We start from the raw sequence: 24368 nt of genomic DNA, 5'->3' as shown, positions 1-24368 counted from the left end.
AAATCTAGAAATAATTTCCTCCTTCATGTCAGTGTTGACCATCGTACTAGTACCTTTTATCCAAATATAGCAATCCAAATTTCCAAATTTTTCGACAGCATGTTCAAAAAAACCCCACCCTCCCGGATAGGAAAAAAGATTCTAGGAACATATTGTGCGCGTTTTAAAACCCTGTGTTAGGATGAGAAGGAACAAGTGTGGCCTCTCGCCGAGGGCATAGGAACCTATAGGGTCCTCGCACTTTGGGCACTGCAAATGAAACACACTAGATTCAGTAGGAAGAAAAATGCATCAACGGTAGCGGCTGCCATCCTAGGATTACCCGCGACCAAGGGACTTGGATTTATCGAGGATGGATGAAGAATTCGTACCTGGTTACCCATGAGAAAACCCCATGCAATCGCCGAGAGGGGTTTTCTCTGAACAAGCAGAGAGGGAGAGGGTCATTCAGGCCTAGTGAAATATTGCCGCTTCGTCCGTCCAGCTTACTGCTAAAGCTGGAAAGGTGGGGGGTTTTGTGATTTGATGGCTCATTGGGCATTACTGTGGCGCTACGACCGGGGTGTGTCTAGCGTGCAGTTATGCACTCTAATTTGGTGCATATGGCACGTGGACCCTGTTGCCGTATGCCCCACATATCAGTGAAAGGAAGTAGAAAGACATGAGTAACTAGTTACACATAAATATAATTTTGACAGAGAAATACTCCCTCTGTAAAGAAATATAAAAATATTTTATATCACAACTTTATACATAAGAAAAATCAAGTGGAATATATATAACATATATAATTATAAAAAATAGAGTTTTTTTAACACAGTATAGACGAGTTGGTGATGATGGTGTGCCTGCCATCCTGCAATATCGGGTGTCTGATTTATATCTGACGGATAGGAAGGAAACTACGGTAATTTTGCAAAAAGGTACCCACACACCTCTCCACATTTGCAAATAAAGCCTTCCCTCATACATCCTTTTCTCTCACAAGATAAAATACTCATACGAATGCATCTTGATGTTACGTGCAACGCACGGGCATTATGGGGGTTCAGCTAAGAATATAATACTCAGACCGGCTCACGGTTCTGGACTTTGAGCCACAATCCAGTGGGCCTGCATGTTTGGGGGCCCATGTGTTCTACCTTAGCGCTTTTCATATTGCAAGCAATCAGTATGGCACTGGTTTTAGATGTTGTTGCAAGGCGAATACACAAAACTGAATAAAGCACGACAGCTGTTGGAATGAAATCGAACGACAGTTCCTAACCAGCAATCAGAGTTGCGATTATATCAACGATATACCATGTGATAAATAATACTGTCGTGCTACTTATACACATAGGACACTTGTTTCACCATGCTAGATTATTACATCAAAATCTCTCGGAGGATAGATCAGTTCGGCAGTTGCGTGCTGATACTGAAAAATTTCAAAGTTGATTTGGACCAGCTCTCCTTGCCGAGAAAGTTCGATTTTGACAATCCCCTACCATAAGATATGATTTAATTTGAACCTTGACCATCCTTTAGCATCAATCATCATGCGACCATCCTTTGTACTTATGGTATAGTGAGCAGGTTCATTCACACCAAGGCCACGCATTGTAAGAGAAATTTGGCCACGGTCGCCCGGATTGTTGAACAACTCCCTCGTTGCTCTAGGAATTCTCGAAGACATACACAAACAGTTAGATCAACACAGTGAATCATGTGAAACAACATGGAAAGAAAAAATAACGAAGCACTTGGGCGGCCAATGCTTACCAAGAAGGTGGACATGTCGGTTTTTGTAAGGACTTTGGTATATGAAATGTGAACTGTAGCCCAGTCTATTGCCGGTGTAACTGCTCGTTCGGTTGCCGCTGCACGGGCCGGAGCAGATGCAAGTGCAAGTGTTGGTGCAAGTGCCGAAGCCATTGCTGGTGCCCGTGCCGGTGCGACTGGTAGTGCCAATGCTGCTGCCGGAGATGGTGCTCCTTGTAGAGCTGGTGCCGGTGTCGGAGCAGGTGCCGGTGTTGATGCCCGATCCTCCGATAGATCAGCCTGATCCGCTGACGCGGTCGGTGCCCAATCCTTAGCTGGATCAGACTAAGTTATTGCCACTGTTAGTGCTAGAGCAATTGTCGGTGCTTGATCTGTTGCTGAAGGTGGTACCGATGTGCGAGACAACGGCGATCGTGTCTGGTCTACTATGATCAGCTTTCTAACTTGACTAGGCTCCGTGACCGTGATCAAATTTTTTTCTTCATTTCTTTTAAACGCGATAAGGACTAATTGTGGCATGTTTGTTAAACCAAACTGTAGTTCATCATAGGGATTCAGCTTGTACTCAGACAATAGACTGATCCAATTTTTTCCAGTAATATAAGTGATGGACAGTGCCTTCGTTACTGACACGATATAAGAAGTGAAACCTGCAACAATAGCCATCGTAGAGCAAACCAAACGGTTTATTCTGTGATGAATGTCACATGGAAAAACCTGCATCGTAAAATTGTAGGAAAAGAAAGAAAACATGACATTAAATCAATAAAATTTAGACAGTAAATCAATAAGATTTACTTGATGTGACACGAGTGAATCCTTACCAGGAAATCAGTATGTTGAAGTACTAAAGAGAAGATTGATCGTCCAACTATGCGTGGCATGCAGGGCCCCCGCCTACTCTACAAGCAGGACAGTCCAAAGGTGGTGACAAATCATATGGACCGAACATTCATGGGACTGGAAATCCTAGTGGGTGCGATAAACCCTGCAATGCATATAGATATTGGAGTGTAACCATAATTGATAAACCGTCCTCACAAAAAAGATGATCTGGATACTTCAAAATATACAGACTGAATTGAGTGGACAGGCATTAACATAGACTGTTCTCAAGACTCACTACACACCAAAAGCGGCAGTACTAAACAATACAGGGTTCACAAACACAAATCAAGTACTGAACAATAGTACTTACTACAGACAAGCAAAGTTGCACTAATTAAACTCTACAGACTATTTCTTGCCACCGACCTACGGGATGAACCCCGCATAACTGACTAGGACATAGACTTCGTGAGAGATGTCTACCTGCACCATCACCATCTCATGAACCTTGGAGAACCTAACAGAGTGGTCTTTCCACTCATAAACATGACGATGAAGATAGGCTGCATCAGATTTGTCGGGAAGCTTTACAAGAACCACACCCTTCACAATCAAAGGCACGGCCGCGAAATTGTTGTGGTCAAGTACAGCCTCGAGAACACGCCTGACAACAATGCTACAGGAAAACACTAGTTCAGGACACGTGGCGACAAGGACACAACAGCTGGATAGTTTAGAAGTAGAACTCATCCTCGGGTCTTCCAGTTCACACGACATGACTTTGAGAACTTCATCTCCACCGTGTACCTGGTTCTAATTCAAACAGAAACCAAATATTTCATTACTACCTCCATTCAGAAATATAAGATGATTTTCAATATTATACTCCTATATGACTACATATACGCACAGAAATGAGTGAACAAAGACAATAGAACATGTCTTCAAAGGCATAAGAGCAGAGGGATTACTTGCAATATCCATAACACAAGTTACTGAGGCAAATATACCCTCTATCACTATACTTACATTGACAGCTACTCCCTCCATCCCATAATATAAGAACATTTTGTATAGTACACTAGTGTTCAAAACACTCTTGTATTATGGGAAGAGGGATTGGTTTATTGTGTAGCATTCTACCTCTTATCTCCCTCGCCCACCATTTACTAAAAAAGATCAGACTATATTTAATCTTACCAAAAAGTTGAATACATAGACAATGTGAGTGCAGAAGTGTAGCCCATTGCTCTTGTCAGTACATTTTGTCCTATAACGCTTGTACTTCCAGGGATTGGTAGTTGATTATGTAGCATCAATCTACATGTTATCTTCATTATCCTCTACCCCTTCTAGTATTATCATATCTATAATTACTCTCTACAAAATTTAGAGTACAGGCAATGATTATGAAGAAGATTATGTGCTGAAATTCTTGAGTTATCCTCCCCTTGACATGGAGAAGGGCATTATAAAGCCGGTGTTAACTGTTAATATAAATCAGTCCTTCTAAAGCCTTTATACTCAACTGTTGTTTAATTTTCTCATACTCCCTATCGTTTACTGCTATTTAGTTTGTTGTTTCTATCAAAATGCATGTTCGCAAGAACCATAAGTTCCAAGTTTTACTTGTAAAACCAAATTCCTTATTCATACCATGCACATTACTCAATACTCCCTATATGTATGCTTGTTTTCATGGATCTATAATCCAGTGTGTGGTGAAGCAGCCCATGTTTGCACCTTGTCATCTCCTGTTTTATCATACTAATGTGGCTGATGATATGAACAACATGCCATGCACATTAACCAAAATAGATATAATGATTGTCTTTGCCCTTCATATATGCTTGTTATGTTGACTTGGTAATCCAGTAGTGTGGTGAACCTCCCCGCATTATGAATAATGCCAAATTATGCTATTGATATTTTGAACTTACTCTTTATTTTATAATTTGAAATTGGATGGAACTGACAGCACAGTTATCATCTTTGTTTATACATGTGCAAAACCTATCATCTCTTTGCTTGTTTCTGGGTGATATGTGATACGTCTCCAACGTATCTACTTTTCCAAACACTTTTGCCCTTATTTTGGACTCTAACTTGCATGATTTGAATGAAACTAACCCGGACTGACGCTATTTTCTGCAGAACTGCCATGATGTTGTTTATTGTGCAGAAAACAAAAATTCTCGGAATGACCTGAAAATCCATGGAGATAAGTTTTGGAAAATATAAAAAATACTGGCGAAAGAATCAAGGCCAGGGGGCCCACACTCTGTCCACGAGGGTGGGGGGCGCACCCCCCTATCTCATGGGCCCCCTGATGCTCCACCGACCTCAACTCCAACTCCATATGTTCCGTTTCGCGGAGAAAAAAATCAGAGAGAAAGTTTCATCGTGTTTTACGATACGGAGCCGCCGCCAAGCCCTAATCTCTCTTGGGAGGGCTGATCTAGAGTCCGTTCGGGGCTCCGGAGAGGGGGATTCGTCGTCGTCGTCATCATCAACAATCCTCCATCACCAATTTCATGATGCTCACTGCCGTGCGTGAGTAATTCCATCGTAGGCTTGCTGGATGGTGATGGGTTGGATGTGATTTCGCATGTAAGCAAGTTAGTTTTGTTAGGGTTTGATCCCTAGTATCCACTATGTTCTGAGGTTGATGTTGCTATGACTTTGCTATGCTTAATGCTTGTCACTAGGGCCCGAGTGCCATGATTTCAGATCTGAACCTATTATGTTTTCATGAATATATGTGTGTTCTTGATCCTATCTTGCAAGTCTATAGTCACCTATTATGTGTTATGATCCGACAACCCCGAAGTGACAATAATCGGGATACTTCTCGGTGATGACCATAGTTTGAGGAGTTCATGTGTTCACTATGTGCTAATGCTTTGTTCTAGTTCTCTATTAAAAGGAGGCCTTAATATCCCTTAGTTTCCACTAGGACCCTGCTGCCACGGGAGGGTAGGACAAAAGATGTCATGCAAGTTCTTTTCCATAAGCACGTATGACTATATTCAGAATACATGCCTACATTACATTGATGAACTGGAGCTAGTTCTGTGTCACCCTATGTTATAGCAATTACATGAAGAATCGCATCCGACATAATCATCCATCACTGATCCAATGCCTATGAGCTTTTCACATATTGTGCTTCGCTTATTTACTTTTCCGTTGCTACTGTTACAATTCCTACAAAACTATTATCTTTACTTTTGCCACTGTTACCATTACTATCATACTACTTTGCTACTAAATACTTTGCTGCAGATACTAAGTTATCGAGGTGTGTTTGAATTGACAACTCAACTGCTAATACTTGAGAATATTCTTTGGCTCCCCTTGTGTCGAATCAATAAATTTGGGTTGAATACTCTACCCTCGAAAGCTGTTGCGATCCCCTATACTTGTGGGTTATCAAGACTAATTGTTGGCACCGTTGCCGAGGAGCATAGCTCTATTCTTTGAGTCACTTGGCATTTATATCTGCTGATCACTATGAGGAACTTGAAAGACGAAAGAACTAAGATTTTGCCCTCAACTACGAGGGGAGGTAAAGAACTGCCATCTAGCTCTGCACTAGATTCTCCTTCTGTTATTAGTAAGCTTGCGACACCTAAACCTACCACTGCTATGAATTCTGATATGTCACATGTTATTGATGATGCCACTTTTGTTATGCATGATACTTATGATGAAACTACTTCTGTGCATGATACTACTTTGCCATTAGGTGAATTTCTTGATGAACAACTTGCTAGGGTTAGAGAGAATGAAATTATTGAAGATGCTATTATTGATGATAGTGATGATGAGAGTTCTCCCCCTGATTATGAATTACCTGTTTTTCCTGAGGGTTATGTTATGAATGAGGAAGCTGCTAGAGCTATCTTTGCTTGCAAAGATAGATATGATCTTAAAAAATTATTAGCTAAATGGAAGCAACAATCTCTTAATGCTAGAATGAAACTTGACCCTGCTTTTGCTACTTCACCTATCTATGTTACCGATAAGGATTATGAATTCTCTGTTGATCCTGAAATAATTACTTTGGTTGAATCTGATCCTTTTTATGGCCTTGAATCTGAAACTATTATGGCACATCTTACCAAGTTGAATGATATAGCCAACCTGTTTACTAATGATGAGCAGTCTCGCTATTATTATATCCTTAAGATATTTCCATTCTCATTAAAGGGTGATGCTAAGACTTGGTTTAATTCTCTTGATCCTGGTTGTGTGCGTAGTCCCCAGGATATGATTTATTACTTCTTTGCTAAATATTTTCCTGCTCATAAGAAACAAGCTGCCTTGCGAGAAATATATAATTTTGTGCAAATCGAAGAAGAGAGTCTCCCACAAGCTTGGGGGAGGCTTCTCCGATTACTTCATGCTTTGCCTGATCATCCTCTTAAGAAAAATGAAATACTTGATATCTTTTATAATGGACTAACCGATGCTTCCAAGGACTACTTGGATAGTTGTGTTGCTTGTGTTTTCAGGGTAAGAACAGTCGACCAAGCTGAATTACCATTGAATAATATGTTGACTAATGAAAACAATTGGACTCCTCCTGAGCCAATTCCTGAGGCAATTCCTGAGCCAATTGAGCCAACTCTTGAGCCTATTCCTAAACCCACTCCGAAGAAGAGGGGCGTTCTATATCTCAGTCCTGAAGATATGCAAGAGGCAAAGAAATCAATGAAAGAAAAATGTATTAAAGCTGAAGATGTTAAGAATTTACCACCTATTGAAGTAATACATGGTCTTAATATACCGCCTGTTGAAGAAACACATTGTCTTGATAACCCGACACAGGTAGTAAAGGTAAATTCTCTCTATAGATATGATAAAGTTGAAATCCCGTCTACTAAATTTCATAGCCCATACTTAGATGAATTCGATGACTTTATGGCTAGACTTGAAAGTTTTAATGCTTATGTTGGTAGAGAATTAAAGAATAATGCTTTTGAGATGGGACGCTTGAGTGATTATATGGCTAGAGTTAAAGGTGAACTTAAACTCATTAGCAAATATGCTTCTATGGTTACCACTCAAGTTGAGCAAGTACTTAAAGCTCAAAGTGATTTGCTTGATGAATTAAATAATAAACACGACTTTGCTGTTAGAGTGGCTACTAGAACTGGTAGAATGACTGAGGAACCTTTGTATACTGAAGGCCACCCTAAGAGAATCGAGCAGGATTCTCAGAGAAATAATTTAGAAGCACCTAGTTCTTCTAAAAAGAAGAAAAAGAAAAATGATAGGACTTTGCATGCTTCTAGTGAACCGGTTGTAGACACACCTGTGAATCCCAATGATATTTCTATTTCTGATGCTGAAACACAATCAGGTGATGAACATGAACCTAGTGATAATGTTAATGATAATGTTCATGTTGATGCTCAACCTAGCAAAGATAATGAAGTAGAGATTGAACCTGCTGTTGATCTTGATAACCCACAATCAAAGAATCAACGTTATGATAAGAGAGATTTTGTTGCTAGGAAGCACGGTAGGGAAAGATAACCATGGGTTCAGAAACCCATGCCCTTTCCTCCTAAACCATCCAAGACAAAGGATGATGAGGATTTTGAGCGCTTTGCTGAAATGATTAGACCTATCTTCTTACGTATGCGCTTAACTGATATGCTTAAAGTAAATCCGTATGCTAAGTATATGAAGGATATCATTACAAATAAAAGAAAGATACCGGAAGCTGAAATTTCCACCATGCTTGCTAATTATACTTTTAAGGGTGGAATACCTAAGAAACTTGGAGACCCCGGGGTACCAACTATACCATGCTCCATTAAAAGAAACTATGTTAAAACTGCTTTATGTGATCTTGGAGCCGGTGTTTTTGTTATGCCTGTTTCTTTATATAGTAGACTTGAATTGAATAAGTTGACACCTACTGAAATATCTTTGCAAATCACCGATAAATCAATTGTTATACCTGTCGGTATTTGTGAGGATGTGCTTCTTGTGGTTGCAAATGTCACTATCTTAACGAACTTTGTTATTCTTGATATTCCCGAGGACGATAGTATGTCAATTATCCTTGGTAGACCCTTTTTTAATACTGCAGGGGCTGTTATTGATTGCAACGAAGGCAATGTCACTATTCATGTTAATGGTAATGAGCATACGGTACACTTTCAGAGGAAACAACCTCAAGTTCATAGCATCAGTTCTATTGGAAAAAGTCCAACTATCATTATTGGAGGTTTTGAATTTCCTCTTCCTACTGTCAAGAAAAAGTATGATATTCATATTGTTGGGAATGTTCATATCCCCGTTGAGGTAACCTAGTGTTATTCGAAATTTCTCCGGTTCCGTGTTATTCGGAATGAGTTTGTTAACAAGACTTGATCAACCTTGTTAGTGGATTCATTTTAATGATCATGAGATGGATGAAACTAGCAGGCACAACCTTCTAAACCCTCTTTTTACTTTCTGTTATTTAGATTAAATAAAGAAAAAATAGTATTATCTGTCTGTTTTCTGAATTATCCGTGCAATAAAAAAATCCCGAAAATAAAAGTGATCCAAATGCCCTGCAAATTTAGTATGATTTTTTATGGAATATTTGAGGATTTTAGGCACTGAAAACACTGCAGGAGGGGAAAGCACCTGACCACGAGGGTGGAGGGCGCGCCCACACCCCCTGGGCGCGGCCCCTGTCTCGTGGGCCCAGGGTGGCCCCCCTCCACTTATTCCTACACCCACACACTCCATCTTCTTCCCAAAAAAATCCCCATCCAGCTCAAGCACGAGTTCTAGCTCATTTTGCTACGATTTTCGATCTCCTTGCTCAAACTTCCATTAACAAAACTGCTTTGGGAGATTGTTGCTTGGAATGTGACTCCTCCATTGATCCAATTAGTTTTTGTTCTAGTGCTTTATTCATTGCAAAATTTTGTTGTATAGGTGACCCTGTTCTTGAGCTTGCATGTCAAATTTATGAGGTCCCAAGGAATTCTAATGCATGATATAGGCTCTAGGCACTTATGGGAGTAGTTGCTACCAATCTTGTTTAGTTTTATTTACTTTTATTTTGAAGTTACTAAAAATTTCAGAAATTTTCAGAAAATGATAAGGAGATTTTTGAGGGGCTCTTCTAGCCAATGCTCCCAGGAAAAACAAGCTAAAGAGAAGGAAAAGGCCAAGTATAATCTTCCTCGCGTAGCGGAAGTACGACCGTGTGAATGGCCCTGTGATAATTTCTTGAGAGAAGCCGGGATTTATGAAGACTTTTATTCTTTGATTGAAAATGCAGGCCTCACCGACTTCCTCCACGACTGGATCGATCAGTATCTCTTACTCACCAATACTTTCGTGCAGAACTTTTATTACTATCCTAAGAAATCACCTCCATCGGTATCATTTTATTTATATGGAAATTTTTTACATAATTTTTGCGTGGTATGTAGAATACCCTTTGATGGTAAATTAGATGAACCACATCGTAAAGATGTGAATGGCTTTGTTAACAACATTACTGTAGGGGATCCAAAGAAGGGTTTCGATGCGAGAATCTCTAGCATACACTTTCTTGTTTTATGCTACTTTGCCTTATTTGCTAGTCGATGCTTAATTGGTCATGGAAATAGTGGAAACTTCAATGTTCCTAATATTATTATTCTATTCCATGCCTTGTTTGGAGATAATAGTTTTAGTATGGGTGTCGTTATTGCTAAGCGGCTAAGCCTGAACCGTACAAAAGGACCCATTTTTTGAGGTATCTATGCTGCACGTCTAGCTAACCATTTTGAGATACCTATTAGGCATCATGAGAAAGAGGAGACAATATTGCCTCCTTACCTTTTAGATTACAGGAGCATGGTAGCGCATGAGTTTATTGTTCACAATGATGATAAGATGCTCCTGTATAACTTAAGATTTAATAAGAAACACAATGAGACTATTATCATGCATGTGCCTCTGTTGTTTGATTTGACTGCAGTTAATTACCTCGTCATGCCGGAAGCGGTGTACGCTCCTCGAGGCCAAGCATCCGCTCCAGAGCTTGAGCCGGAACCTCCACAGGACCCTTATCGTTCATCATCTTACCAGTGGAATCCGGAGGAGATGGCCAGCCAGTGGTATCCTGATTACACCCCTTAGTACACCGGGGAGAGTAGTCGCGGTCCTTGGCAATAGACCAACTTAGGCCAAAAGCCTAAGCTTGGGGGAGTACGTATTTCTCACCGACTTTACATTTATGTTCACACAATATTCTATTTGTCGGTGCTCATACTCTTTCATTGTATTATCCATGCTAGTTGAATTTTCTTTTTCTAGCTTTCTTCTTGTGTGTTTGATAAACCTTAAGAAAACCAAAAAAAATAGTTAGTTTAATTTCCTTACTTGTAGTAGCAATTAAATGAAAACCCAAAAAGATTTCTTGTTCTTCTTTTACTTGTTGGGAGCTTTCTCATGTAAATAGTTTTATTTTCTTTTCTTTCCTTTGGGGGTCGAGAGTAGAAGACCATATTGAAAATGTTTAGTGGCTCTCATATGCATGATTGTTGATTTAACTTAGAGCCCATATTACTTTGTCTTCTCTCTTGAGTTGAATGCTTGCAGATTCCAGCTTAGTCCAATGCACGTGCCCTATTATTATTATACACACCGTTCGGTCGTGCAAGTGAAAGGCAATAATGATGATATATGATGGACTGATTGAGATGAGAAAAGGTGGTATGAACTCGACCTCTCTTGTTTTTGTAAATATGATGAGTTTATCGTTCCCGATTCAGCTTATTATGAAGTAAACATATTTGCAATGACATTTAGAGATTATAGTTGCTTGTGCCATGCTTGATTAGCTATGAGTTATAATGGTTTACCTTGCGTGCCAACATCCTATTAAAATGATTGTGATGTGGTATGATGGGATGGTATCCTCCTTTGAATGAATTGAGTGACTCGACTTGGCACATGTTCACGCATGTAGTTGAAACAAATCAACATAGCCTTCACGATATTTATGTTCATGGTGGATTATATCCTACTCATGCTTGCACTCGGTGTAAATTAATTTTATGCATGTTCATGACTATTGTCGCTCTCTCAGTTGGTCGCTTCCCAGTCTTTTGCTAGCCTTCATGTGTACTAAGCGGGAATACTGCTTGTGCACCCAAACTCCTTAAACCTTAAAGTTGTTCCATATGAGTCCACCATACCTTCCTATATGCGGTATCTACCTGCCATTCCAAGTAAATTTGTATGTGCCAAACTCCAAACCTTCAAATGAAATTATGTTTTGTATGCTCGAGCAGCTCATGTTTCAACTAGGGTTGTCTGTATCTTCCATGCTAGGTGGGTTATTCGCAAGAGGAGTGGACTTCGTTCCTCATTCACGAGAAAGGGCCGGTAACCGGGATGCCGAGTCCCATGATCCAAAAAGATCAAAGCAAATCAATATAATTAAATAAAACTCCCCCAGGGCTTTTGTTAGTTGGAGGCGCTCGTTGTTTCAAGCAAGTCATGGATTGATGCTTGTTGGTGGTGGGGGAGTATAAACTTTTACCATTCTGTTTGGGAACTGCCTATAATGCATGTAGTATGGAAGATATCGCCATCTTATAGTTGTTGTGTTTACAGTGAAAGTATGCCGCTCAAAATGTTATTCATCTCTATTTTAAAATCGAGCTCTGGCACCTCTACAAATCCCTGCTTCCCTCTGCGAAGGGCCTATCTATTTACTTTTATGTTGAATCATCATCCTCTTATTAAAAAGCACCCGCTGGAGAGCGCACTGCCATTTACATTCATTACTATTGGTTTATATTGGGTATGACTTGACTGGATCTCTTTTACCATGGATTACAATGTTTAGTCAGTCCTTGATCTTTAAAGGTGCTCTGCATTTATGTTTTGCGGTCTCAGAAAGGGCTAGCGAGATACCATTTTGTTATATCATATTATGATTGTTTTGGGAAAGTGTTGTCATCTGAGTTTTATTATTATTGCTCGCACTACAAAAAAATACACTTTCGTGATGATACGTGTTTGTCACAGTAGGTTGTGTTTTTTGTCATGCATGTACATCCATGACAAATTTATGACAGAATCAAGATAGTCATACCTGTGCTGTCGTAGAAGTGTTCCATGACATTACCAAAATTATCATCATGAAAGTGTCCACTTCCATGACGATAAATCACGCGTCATAGAAGTGCTTTCGTCAAGGGTGACCAACTGGCATCCACTGTAACGGAATGCCATTAAGCTATCGGGTCGGGTTTCGGATCCGATAACCCGTTAACAGCCCCGACCAATGGGGATTTTCCACGTGTAAAATCATCATTAGCTGGAGGAAACACATGTCAGCTCATCGTTGGGACAGATGTCATCCACTCATTAGACAGAAGTCGCCTATGATACGTTGACACATGGCACGGCCCAACAGAGGCCCATTCCTGTGAAAAGGTCGGCCCGTTTGACTTGGTCAAAAGGTGGCGGGCCAGCCCATGGAAAGCCTGTTAACGGCCTGTTCGCATATAACCCATTTACAGCCCGCTAACCCAAGGCCCGTTACTCCCTATCCGAATTAGGCCCAGCAGCGTCATCTGGGCCATCCAATATGATTCCAGCCCGTTTTCACTTCTGGCCCATGTATGGCCCATGACGTCTTTCGGCCCATATGAGGCCCCATGTAACTCTTGGCCTATTAACGGCCCGTGGTGAAACTGGCGTGTAAGGAACAGTGTATCACTTTACACCCATTAACGGCCCGTGGTGAAACTGGCCCATAATGAACAGTGCATCACTTTATACCCATTAACGGCCCGTTATTCCGTTGGGCCATTTCTAGCCCATGTTATCTTTCGGCCTTCTCAGAACCCAATTATTCTTGGGCTCATTTCTAGCATTGGTTTACTTACGTCCGTTACTGTCATTTTCTGCTTGTGGGCCAAATTCAGCCCATGGTTACAGTCGGCCCGTTTGTGGTCCGTTAATACGTTGGGCCATTTTCATAGCGTCATCAAATACGGCCTATTAATGATGGCCCGTTATGTTCGGCCCATAACGGACGATTCCAACTCTAGCCCGTTTACGGCCATAATGCGGCCTGTTATTGGCCCATGTTTGGCCAATCATACGGCCCGTATAAGGCCCATTGTTTCTATGGCCCGTAGAAGGCCCATTGATGATACGGCCCATAGAAGGCCCATTGTTTCTACGGCCCATAGAAGGCCTACTATTTCTACGGACCGTAGAAGGCCCACTGTTTCTATGGCCCGTAGGAGGCCCAGTGTCACTACAGTAAATATTAGCCCATGGTTATTGTGGCCTAGTTTAAAAAATAGGTTATTGCAGCCACAAGCAAACCACGGAAAAAGAACTGCACTGACTACAAGCAAACAAATAAACAAGACAACAAGGAAATAAATAAGCAAGCAACTTATGCTAGGCTATCACGGATATTACACATATTGCATCCACTGGGCATCAAAGTTCGCCACCAGTGCAAGTATAGGGAACAAAGCAGCATATAAACACCGCAGCGAAACAAGTCCAGAACTGAAACCACTTCATTAGAGTTCAAGAAACAATATCCTGGGTACCCATAATGCTGGCAAGATGCTTAGCAAGCTTATTAACTTTCTCTTGTTTGGCGCTTAAATCCTCCAGCGCCTGCTGTTGCACAAGAAAGTACGCATCTGAATTCTGCAGGGACTTCCTCAGTCCTTCGGCTTCTTGCCGCAGCACAGCTGACTGATGCCTTTCAGCTTGTAGCTGAGACTGAAGAAGCCGAAGTGATTCAGGCAGCGAGTTCGAAGAGCTTGTGCCAGCGGTACTGGCCAGTAACTCGAACACTACATCAACGCAGGACTGTGGGGTTTTCTCACTGTCTACAAGATCGTTTTTATCACCTTTCTTGGAGACCAACAGGGTTGTCTCACTATCTTGAACCTTATCTGCATTACTTTCTCTACCATTGCATAGTGGGGTGCTCTTCTCCAATATTCTGTTTGCATACTACAAGAGAAACAAGCAGACACATCACAGGTTTAGCTTGTAGTATACGAAACTCATTTTGGTAAACCGGTTCAGTAGTAAGGTGGACAGGATAACAGCATGAAACAAACATATATCTATGTACTATGGTCACTGTATTGTCCATATCATTCTAGTTTATGTTCCCTAATCAAGATAGAGACACAGTTCAACTCATATATTTTTAAGACACAGCAGCATAGACAGAATATAAGTGTGAGAAACTACACAGCATTGGCAGCACTTGTAATGTGCATCACATGAGAACATAACTGTTTATACAACTTAAACTGAAATCAACATAGAGCAAGAAGTTAGAACAGCAATCCAGTTAAAGAAATAGGTTTAAAACATACCTGTTGCGCCATTGGAGTTTCAATTGGATCCTTCAAATTCGAAAGTAGTTGGTATGAGTAAATACAGTGATGCAACAGCAAAGGAGTATGGACCATAGCTATAGGAATCTGACCTGAGAACAGTTGCTCTTCTGCTTTAAACGTGGAGTTTGGGTTAGCTGTGGTGGTCTTCGTGCTTTGGGCACTGCAGTAGCTTTACAAACTGCTCGTGTGGGGGTACTCTGTGGTGGACATGGTGCTTTGTCAACTATAAGTGGGTTACTATCCGCTGGGGTTGCGGTTAGATGGGTTGTAGCTGGTTCTCTGCCCAACGGTGTAAGTGTGCAATCTGGAAGAGTCTCGATTATGTGTGGTGGGGCTAGTTTGTGGGCCAGTACAACCATGGTTCTATCTGCATCGACGGGTAGCACTGTCTTTTGTGAAGAACGGGTTTTTGCTCCCTTAGATACTGCCATCACCCCCTCCAATTCAAATGGCTGATAAACAAGAAAAGAAATTGAATGTACAGACATTGTATGATAGACAGATGTGGTAATTCACATATATGTTGTCTAACCAAACAGGACAGCATGACACAATTTCACATATATGATGCCTAACTAAACAGGATAGCATGACACAGTTTCAGATATATGATGGATAACTTAACAGGATATAATGGCATAATTCAACATATGATGAGTACCTAAACAGGATGACATGACAAAACTATATGATGTCTTTCTAAAATAGGTTGGGATGAAATAATTCACATACATGTTGTCTAAGTATACAGGATGGCATGATATAATTGACATAATTGATTCATATACTAAGCAGCTGGCACTCGCATGTATGATCTCTAAACTAAGCAGATAGAATTCAATATTGTGCATATGATGTCTAAACTAAGCAATGCAAGACACCATATGCATCATATGAGAAATATAAACATTGCAACTTAGAGCATACACCTCAGGTGGGATATAGGACTGGTCATCTGTCTCTGAATCCTCCTCTGAGGAGCTCCCTGTAACCATCGAGATATATGCTTCAACAGGTACCATTGCCTGCTCTGAAGACCTTGTTTTCACCCCAGATTTTTCCATAACCAGCTCAAATGGCTGATACACATGAAGAGTAGTTCAATATACACAGATTGTCAACAAATGGAATATGTAATGAAAAAAATATGGCATGAAATAATTCACATATATGATGCCTGGCTCCATGGCGGTGCATAATTCACATATATGATAACTGGCTGAAAAACATGGCATTGCATAATTCACATATTTGATATAGAAAGCAAACAAGAGGCATTCACACAAAGCATGTCTAATCTAAGCAGATGGCATGGCAATGCAAGACACCATATGCATGATATGAGCAATATAACCCAGCCAAGTTAGAGCATGCACCTCGGGCGGGGGGGAATACAACAGGTCATCTCTCCCTGAATCCTCCTCTGAGGAGCTATCTGTAACCAGCAAGAAATCTGCATCGACAGGAAGCACTGACTGCTCAGAAGACCTTGTTTTCACTCTAGATTTTCCCATAACAGACTCAAATGGCTGATCCACAGGAAGAGTAGATGAATGTATAAACATTGTTAACAAATGGAATACATTAAGGAAAAAAATATGGCACGATACAATTCACATATACGATGACCGGCTAAACAGGATGGCATTGCATGATTCACGTATATGATGCCTGCCTAAAGAAGATGGCATTGCATAATTCCCATATACTGCCTCTGTTCCTAAATATTTTTCTTTTTAGAGATTTCAAATGGACTACCACATACGGATGTATATGGACATACTTTAAAGTGTAGATTCACTCATTTTGTTCCGTATGTAGTCACTTGTTGAAATCTCTAAAAAGAAAAATATTTAGGAATGGTGTGAGTATGATATAGAAACCAAACAGGTGGCATTCACACAAAGCAAATCTAAACTAAGCTGATGACATATAAGATGTATAATGTAAGCAATGCAAGGCGCCATATGCATGATATGACCAACATCAGCATGCCAGGTTAGAGCAAACACCTCAGGTGGTAAACAGGCGTGGTCGGCTCCTTCTGAATCTCCATCTGAATAGTTATCTTCCTCTGGAATACAATCTGGAAATGCAGGAGGGGGGCACTTCTCCCACCATGGAGCGGCGTCTGATGACATGATATTCGCACGCAATGGTCTTCTCTTTTTCTCTACATGTTCAGTACGATTGTGTACAATATCTGACATGCATAATAAAAAAATAGTTAGATTTTGTAAGGCCTAAGGTGTGCATGCAAAAATCAAGACTGATGGTAGCAAACGAGTGGATGGATCCAAAACTAATGATAGCAGGTAGATTATAGCTTAAGTTTAAAAAGATAGACAATGGATCATCCATTGTTTGTTGCCCACCCAACACGAACCACATAGAAGACCCCAGATGAACCATATAGTAGACAGATATTATTCGTTGCTGGCTCGATATGAGACCCATCGGCAATTCAAAACTCAAGATTGAACGATAAACTAGCAGGTAATAATAACCGGTGTATAAGGTAAGCAAACACGAAAGACTGCGACCTCTCTTCCAGAACTGTGTAGTCCTCAGGTTCATCTGCTCAGTCGATGATGGTAATGCAGTTGGCGTGGCTGCCGGCAACAGGGAAGATGATCTAAGGTGGAGAAAGAAAGTATGTAGGGGGATCTCTGCTGCAGTGAACGCTTCTGTCGATGGTGCACCTCAGGTGGGGTGGATGACGACACGGGAAGAGCAGGACATAACACACAGAGATTTCTTTGACGCCAATCTGAAAATGAAGCAAATCTGTAAGGGCTCCTTAGAATTGGAGGATTCTATAAATGCAGGGACAGGAAAAACACAGGAATAGGATAGCAATGCACGTGCAAAACAGAGCATTTGGAAACATAGGATTTCAGTCAACTTGTGTGTTTGGCTCACATGAATTGGAAGAACAGAGGAATGGAGAAACAAAGTGATGCAACGAGTGTACAACCTCTTTGGCATAGCCTTGTGGACCTCAGCATCATTGGGTTGGACGTGGAGCATGGTGATGATGCTGGTGTGACTATCGGAGGCGGGGAAGAAGATCCGAGGCCTCTGGAAATGGTGCCGAGGGTACTGCTCTGCTGTGATGGACGGTTCCATCGTTGGAGCAGCTCCGCTAAGGTGTATGGCGACGAGGCTGAAGCATGACAAGACAAACAACATTAATCTGAAGTGGGACCCTAATATCATCTGCAATAGATGATGTAAAATACATCACCAAAAAGTGCTAGATGTAAAACGCATGAGCCGCGCCACGGCCGCTCCGACAGATGCTTTAAGTACTGTTCACTCTGAACTTAACTGAAGAAAATGAACTTCACAGTAAAAACTGAATTTTACTGTTGAAACTGATTGAACTAGTAACAGAGCATTGCAATAGATGTTTAGGGCGTTCAAGCACTAGTAGCAGAGAAGCAGTGATCTAAATCAACAGACGCTCAAGCAGGGAACGCACTAGAAGAGAGCATCTCGTGCAGTAGCACCGCGAGCGAGTGGTAAAGCAACAACTCCTGTAGCTGTCGGAGGTCGTGCAGCAGCAGCAGCAGCGCAAGCGAGAGCAAGAGCAGAGCAGCAGCACGAACGAAAGCAGGAGCAGTGCAGCAGCGCGACCAACAGCAAGAATAGAGCTGCAACGCGAGCGAGAGCCGGAGCAGCTACAGCTAGTACCATTGTGGAAGTCTCCGCCGAGGAAGCAACGACATGGGGGAGAGACGCCCTAGATGATGTGGCCGGCGATGGCGTCGTCGATGGAGACCCGCCATGTCTGCTCGGTATCGAGCACCGGCAACCCCGTGAGATCGAATAAAAGATAAAATGCAGCGGTGAGTGCAGAACCTCCTTGGTTGCGCCGAGTTGGCCTCGGCTTCATCGTAGGAATTGGTGAGGGTGCTGCGGTTTCGATGGGGCAGGTCAAGATGGCGCTGTGGGGACTGAGGTGGCGCGATAGACTAGGCGAACGTCGGGGCAGCTCCTTGGAGGTGGAGTACGGGGCGGCTGATCCGGCGGGATGACGAGATCGACAACGGATCCTCATCCGGTGCGGTGGATGAGGGACGCGAGCTGTCGCGATGGACGGCGTAGTCGGGGAAGAGTCTCCAGCTGGGCGGCGGTCGGGAGGCCGACGGAGGAGCGTGGGGTTTCGCGGGTTTTGGCGGCCTCGGTGTATGAATGGGCGGGGCGAAGGGGGAGGGGGTGCCAAGCTTAGGGACGCGCTTGTTCGAAATGTAGGGTAAGTTACCAGCGTACCCCCACCAGTTTTGACACCACGACGTGGAGCTTCATTTCCGGCTGAGGGGTAGAAGGGGGATTTTGCGTGTCTGGGCTGCGGGAGCGATTTCGGATGAGGAGGGAGTTCTCGCGCGCGTCCAAATTTTGGGATAACAAGGCGCGGCGCGGGTTGAAGAAGCGGTAGTTTCAAAGCAGGTGAGACAAAAGATACTCGAGCTTGAAAATTTCGGGATAACAAGGTGCAGATTCCTTGTTCGGCAGAACAAATTTAACATGTAAAAAAACAATTCATACAAGACACAAGAGAGTCATGTCCCCTTTTACTATATTTCTATAGATGCCATTGAAAAAACTACAAGAAAAATGTAAAAAAATCGGGAGAACAAGATTACCCTGCACAGTACCAAATCGATTCGCACTTCCCTCAACAACAACAAAAAACAAATCAATTCCCACCAAAGAAAGAGTAATGTCCCTTTTTATATGATTACAGATGCCATGATCTCGAATTTCAATTTTTGAATCCATGTTATGTTGAATTCGAATATATCAGTTAGGTGACCTTGCGGTTTATAATTGATGTAGTCGTACATTTTGATCTTCCATCATATATGAACATTTTACTCCACCATGTGAACATATATATTGTCGTCTACCATATGGACTAAATTTGAATCAATTTTCCTTATTTGAATACGATTGTTGTCAAGTTATACAATAATTTAAATATTATCTTGATAACAAAAAACATGCATATAGCAGTAATCATATTTCACTATGAACTACATGTACCATACGCTCTCCAATTCAAATATTTGTATCCATTTTATGTTGAATTCAAATCATAGTACATTATTGGTCTAGGTAGCGAGATGTTTGGGATAATCTAAACCCTGTTTTCATATGTATAATTTTTGGCTGAATTGGGACAAGTTTTGGTATAAGCTTCTTGCAAAACCAGAGATTCTCTCAACAAGCCTCGTGGTTCCGAGAGGGAATGTGTCACCTTTGTGTGCGAAACGATATACGCTGCCTCCCCCCTAATTTTCTTTACAAAGGCAACATAGAACTATATGAGCGCCTTGTTAAATTTTGGAATTATTTCGGGTTCGTTTGGCCTTTTTATACATTAATTGAGTTTCTGGACTTTTAAAGTGCATAATCTAAATATGAACTGCATGCACATGCTCCGGTGCACCAAAGATGGTTGAAAAATCACATGTGTGTCCTTGGTTGAATTTCTAGGTCCCATGGAAGAAATGAGAATGAAATTGAAACATCTGGGCGTCGTGAGTCGGCCCAGAACGTCGAGAAACTTAGATTTTAAATTCATGTAAATCCAAAACTCGTCTGGAAATCAAGAAACTTGGCATGGTGTCATGTCATGGCACTAACATGTTGTGGTAAAAAATTGGGCCAATTTGGAAGCTCGTGGTTCTAAGAGGGAACGTGCCACCTTTGAGTGTGAAACGATATATGCTGCCCCCCACCCTTGAGTTTCTTAACAAAGGCAACATAGAACTACATGAGTGCCCTTTTAAATTTTGGAATTATTCCGGGTTCGTTTGTCGTTTTTTATACATTAATTGAGTTTTTGGTCATTTAATGTGCATAAGTCAAATTTGAACTACAAGCACATGCTCTCGTGCACCAAAGTTGGTTGAAAAATCACATTTGTGTCCTCAGGTGAATTTCTAGGTCCCATGCAAGAAATGAGAATAAAATTCAAACATCTGGGCATCGTGGCTCGGCCGAGAACATTGAGAAACTTGGTTTTTAAATTCTTGTAAATCCAAAACACGTCTGAAAATCATGAAACTTGGCATGGGTGTCATGTCATGGTACTACCATGTTGTGGTAAAAGAATTGGCCGAATAGGAACATATTTTGGTATAAGCTTCTTGCAAACCGAAGCTTCTCTCAAGAAGGCTTGTGGTTCTGAGAGGGAGCGTGCCACCTTTGAGTGTGAAACGATATACGTTGTCCCCCTTGAGTTTATTTACAAAGGCAACATAGAACTACATGAGTTCCCTATTAAATTTTGGAAATCATTCCGGCTTTGTTTGGCCTTTTTTACACATTAATTGAGTTTTTGGTCATTTAATGTGCATAATTCAAATTTGAACTACAAGCACATGCTCCCGCGCACCAAAGTTGGTTGAAAAATCACATTTGTGTCCTCGGGTGAATTTCTAGGTCCCATGCAAAAAATGAGAACAAAATTCAAACATCTGGGCATCGTGGCTCGGTCGAGAACATTGAGAAACTTGGTTTTAAAATCATGATACTTGGCATGGTGTCATGTCATTGTAGTACCATGCCATGGTAAAAAAATTGGCCGAATAGGAACAAATTTGGGTATAAGCTTCTTGCAAATCGGAGCTTCTCTCAAGAAGGCTCGTGGTTCTGAGAGGGAACGTATCACCTTTGTGTGCATAATTTAAATTTGAAATACAAGCACAAGTTCTAGTGCACCAAAGTTGGTTGAAAAATCACATGTGTGTCCTCGGGTAAATTCTAGGTTCCATGCAAGAAATGGGAATGAAATTCAAAATTCTGGGCGTCGTGGCTGGGCTGAAAACATTGATAAACTTAGTTTTTTAATTCCTGTAAATCCAAAACACGCATGAAAATAATGAAACTTGGCTTGGTGCCATGTCCGATTTGCGAAGGCGCACACATTAACAATCAACAAAGTCATTTTGGAACAAGTGCTGTCACGTTACAATCGAAAACACAAGTATTATTGAAACCGTTGGCGTTCTATTTACTACCATTTACGTGTCGCCATGCATCCCCATTTTTTATTAGCTAGGAGGCGCCATGCAGGGTAGCTATTTGAGTACGAGAGGCGTGCGATCAGACCCCTGTGCGTGCTTATCGCGAGGAGAGCCCTTTGACCTCCATCTGCCGTCTACCTCTCTCCCAAGGTCTCCATTAATGGCGCCCGAGCCTCTGTTTAATGGTGTGGCTATGTCTCACTGACTGAGATTTAAGAGAGAAAAAAGAAAATCTGAAAGCACGGATCTTGATGTAAGGTCCGACGGACCTATATAGCATCTACTGCGACTTATAGCAAGACTGGTGAATATATAAGGACGATTAATTGTCTTACATAATTAGAAAGATAATTAAAAAAGCCACATGCGGCTACGCCCTAAATACACAAGGGCAAAAGAAGAAGGAAGACAAGGATCTGGCTCGCTGATCTCTACTTTCTTGATGCGTTGCTGCAGGCCGCGGGAACTAGTCTCCGCGGCGAGCGGCGATGAGCTCTTTCGTGTCCTCAAGACGCTGCTTGAGAACATCCACGGATTCCTCCACCAGCCTTTGGCGCTCGATGCGGAGCATGTCATTCTCGTCCATAAGTTTCTTGACGATGATGCCGGTCCTCTTCAACAAGGCACTGGTCTCCTCCTGCTGGTCTGCACTTCGGACGATATTTGCCCTCAGCAGGTCACGCTCGGCCCGGAGCCTCTCATTGCCCTCCCTTAGTTGCCGGATGACGCCGGTAGCCTGTTCAAACGAGTCTTTCATGTCGTCCTGCAACCTTGCCTAGCCGGAGATCTGATCCATCTGGCTATGGACGATCGCATGCATGCGCCTGTAACAGTCGTCGCCTGCCCGCGAGAAATTTTCCCACCCCGCCACGGCGCGGCGAGACATCTCTGCTACATTTGCGGCACGGCGGGACATCTTTGCTGCTTCCACAGTGCGGCCGGACCAGTCTGCTGCATCGACGGTGCGGTGGGACCTCCGTGCTGCTTCAGCGGCGCGGCGGGACCTCTGAGCTGCTACTTCCGCGCGGCGGGACATGTCGGCTACTTTCGCAGCGAGGCGGGACATCTCTCGTGCTTCCGCATCCATACTCGCCTCTCCCTAGTGGCAATCTCTCAATCCAGAACTCACGCTGGCCATGGCAGACGCAAGGGAAGGATGCTGAATGACTTGTTTGTTTTTGTGGATGAGGAGTTGAGGAGGAATGTGCAGTCATCTTGGCATACTAGTATTTATAACCGAGTACTAATACGCTCCTAAGTGGGAAACCGTTTAGGTTGTGATCGGTGTGAACAGGTTTGCAATTCAATATAGCGTGGAGTAATTTGGAATGTGACGAGATGCAAGCTCAAAATTTATTGACGGTTCTAGTTTCGAAGTGCGGCACTATTCCCGGATGGCGTTACATGGGCACGTGTTCTTAGCCGTGGTGTACTACATGCAATAAATGGCACCATCGTATACATATCTTACGGGTAATGGGGCGTTCGAGAGGAATAGCCGCATGGCGAGCTATAGGCTAGTCTTTTTTAGACGCATTAAACCTATCTCTCGGGACTTCTCGCACGCACCATCGTGCCACCCATAAAAACTTGTACTCTGAGTTTAGTACGTTATATAGGAAGAGAAGAGGTGCACGCACGCACTCATCCTCTCACACACGCGTCTATTTTTTCTCGAAAAGGTGGATGATGACCCCCGGCTTCTGCATCTGGGAGTCACACACGCATCTGTAGCTACTAATTGTAGTGTTCTCAACCATCCGACTGGTTCTATCATGGATGTACCTATATACTAAAACATGTCTAGATATATCTATATTTTTACAGATGGAAGGCATGTATTGTGGAACGGAAGGAGTGCTTGTCATTGAAAGGATCGAGAAGAGGTGTCTAGAGGGGGGGTGATTAGACACTAAGTACCAAAAGTTGCAGTTTTTAACTTCCTTAAGTTTAAGTGGAGTTTAGGCACAAGTTTAACACTCACAATACATAACAAGCAAGCATGCAAAGAGTACATGAGCAGCGGAAAGTAAAGCATTCAACTTGCAAGAATGTAAAGGGAAGGGACTGGAGGATTCAAACGAAATTGGAGACACGGATGTTTTTGTCGTGGTTCCGATAGGTGGTGCTATCGTACATCCACATTGATGGAGACTTCAACCCACGAAGGGTAACGGTTGCGCGAGTCCACGGAGGGCTCCACCCACGAAGGGTCCACGAAGAAGCAACCTTGTCTATCCCACCATGGATGTCGCCCACGAAGGACTTGCCTCACTAGCGGTAGATCTTCACGAAGTAGGCGATCTCCTTGCCCTTACAAACTCCTTGGTTC

Source organism: Triticum aestivum, chromosome 7B (genome assembly GCF_018294505.1).
Source record: "Triticum aestivum cultivar Chinese Spring chromosome 7B, IWGSC CS RefSeq v2.1, whole genome shotgun sequence".
In the NCBI taxonomy this organism is placed as follows: Eukaryota; Viridiplantae; Streptophyta; class Magnoliopsida; order Poales; family Poaceae; genus Triticum; species Triticum aestivum.
The sequence above is the reverse complement of the archived record's forward strand: the minus strand, read 5'-3'. Positions refer to the sequence as shown.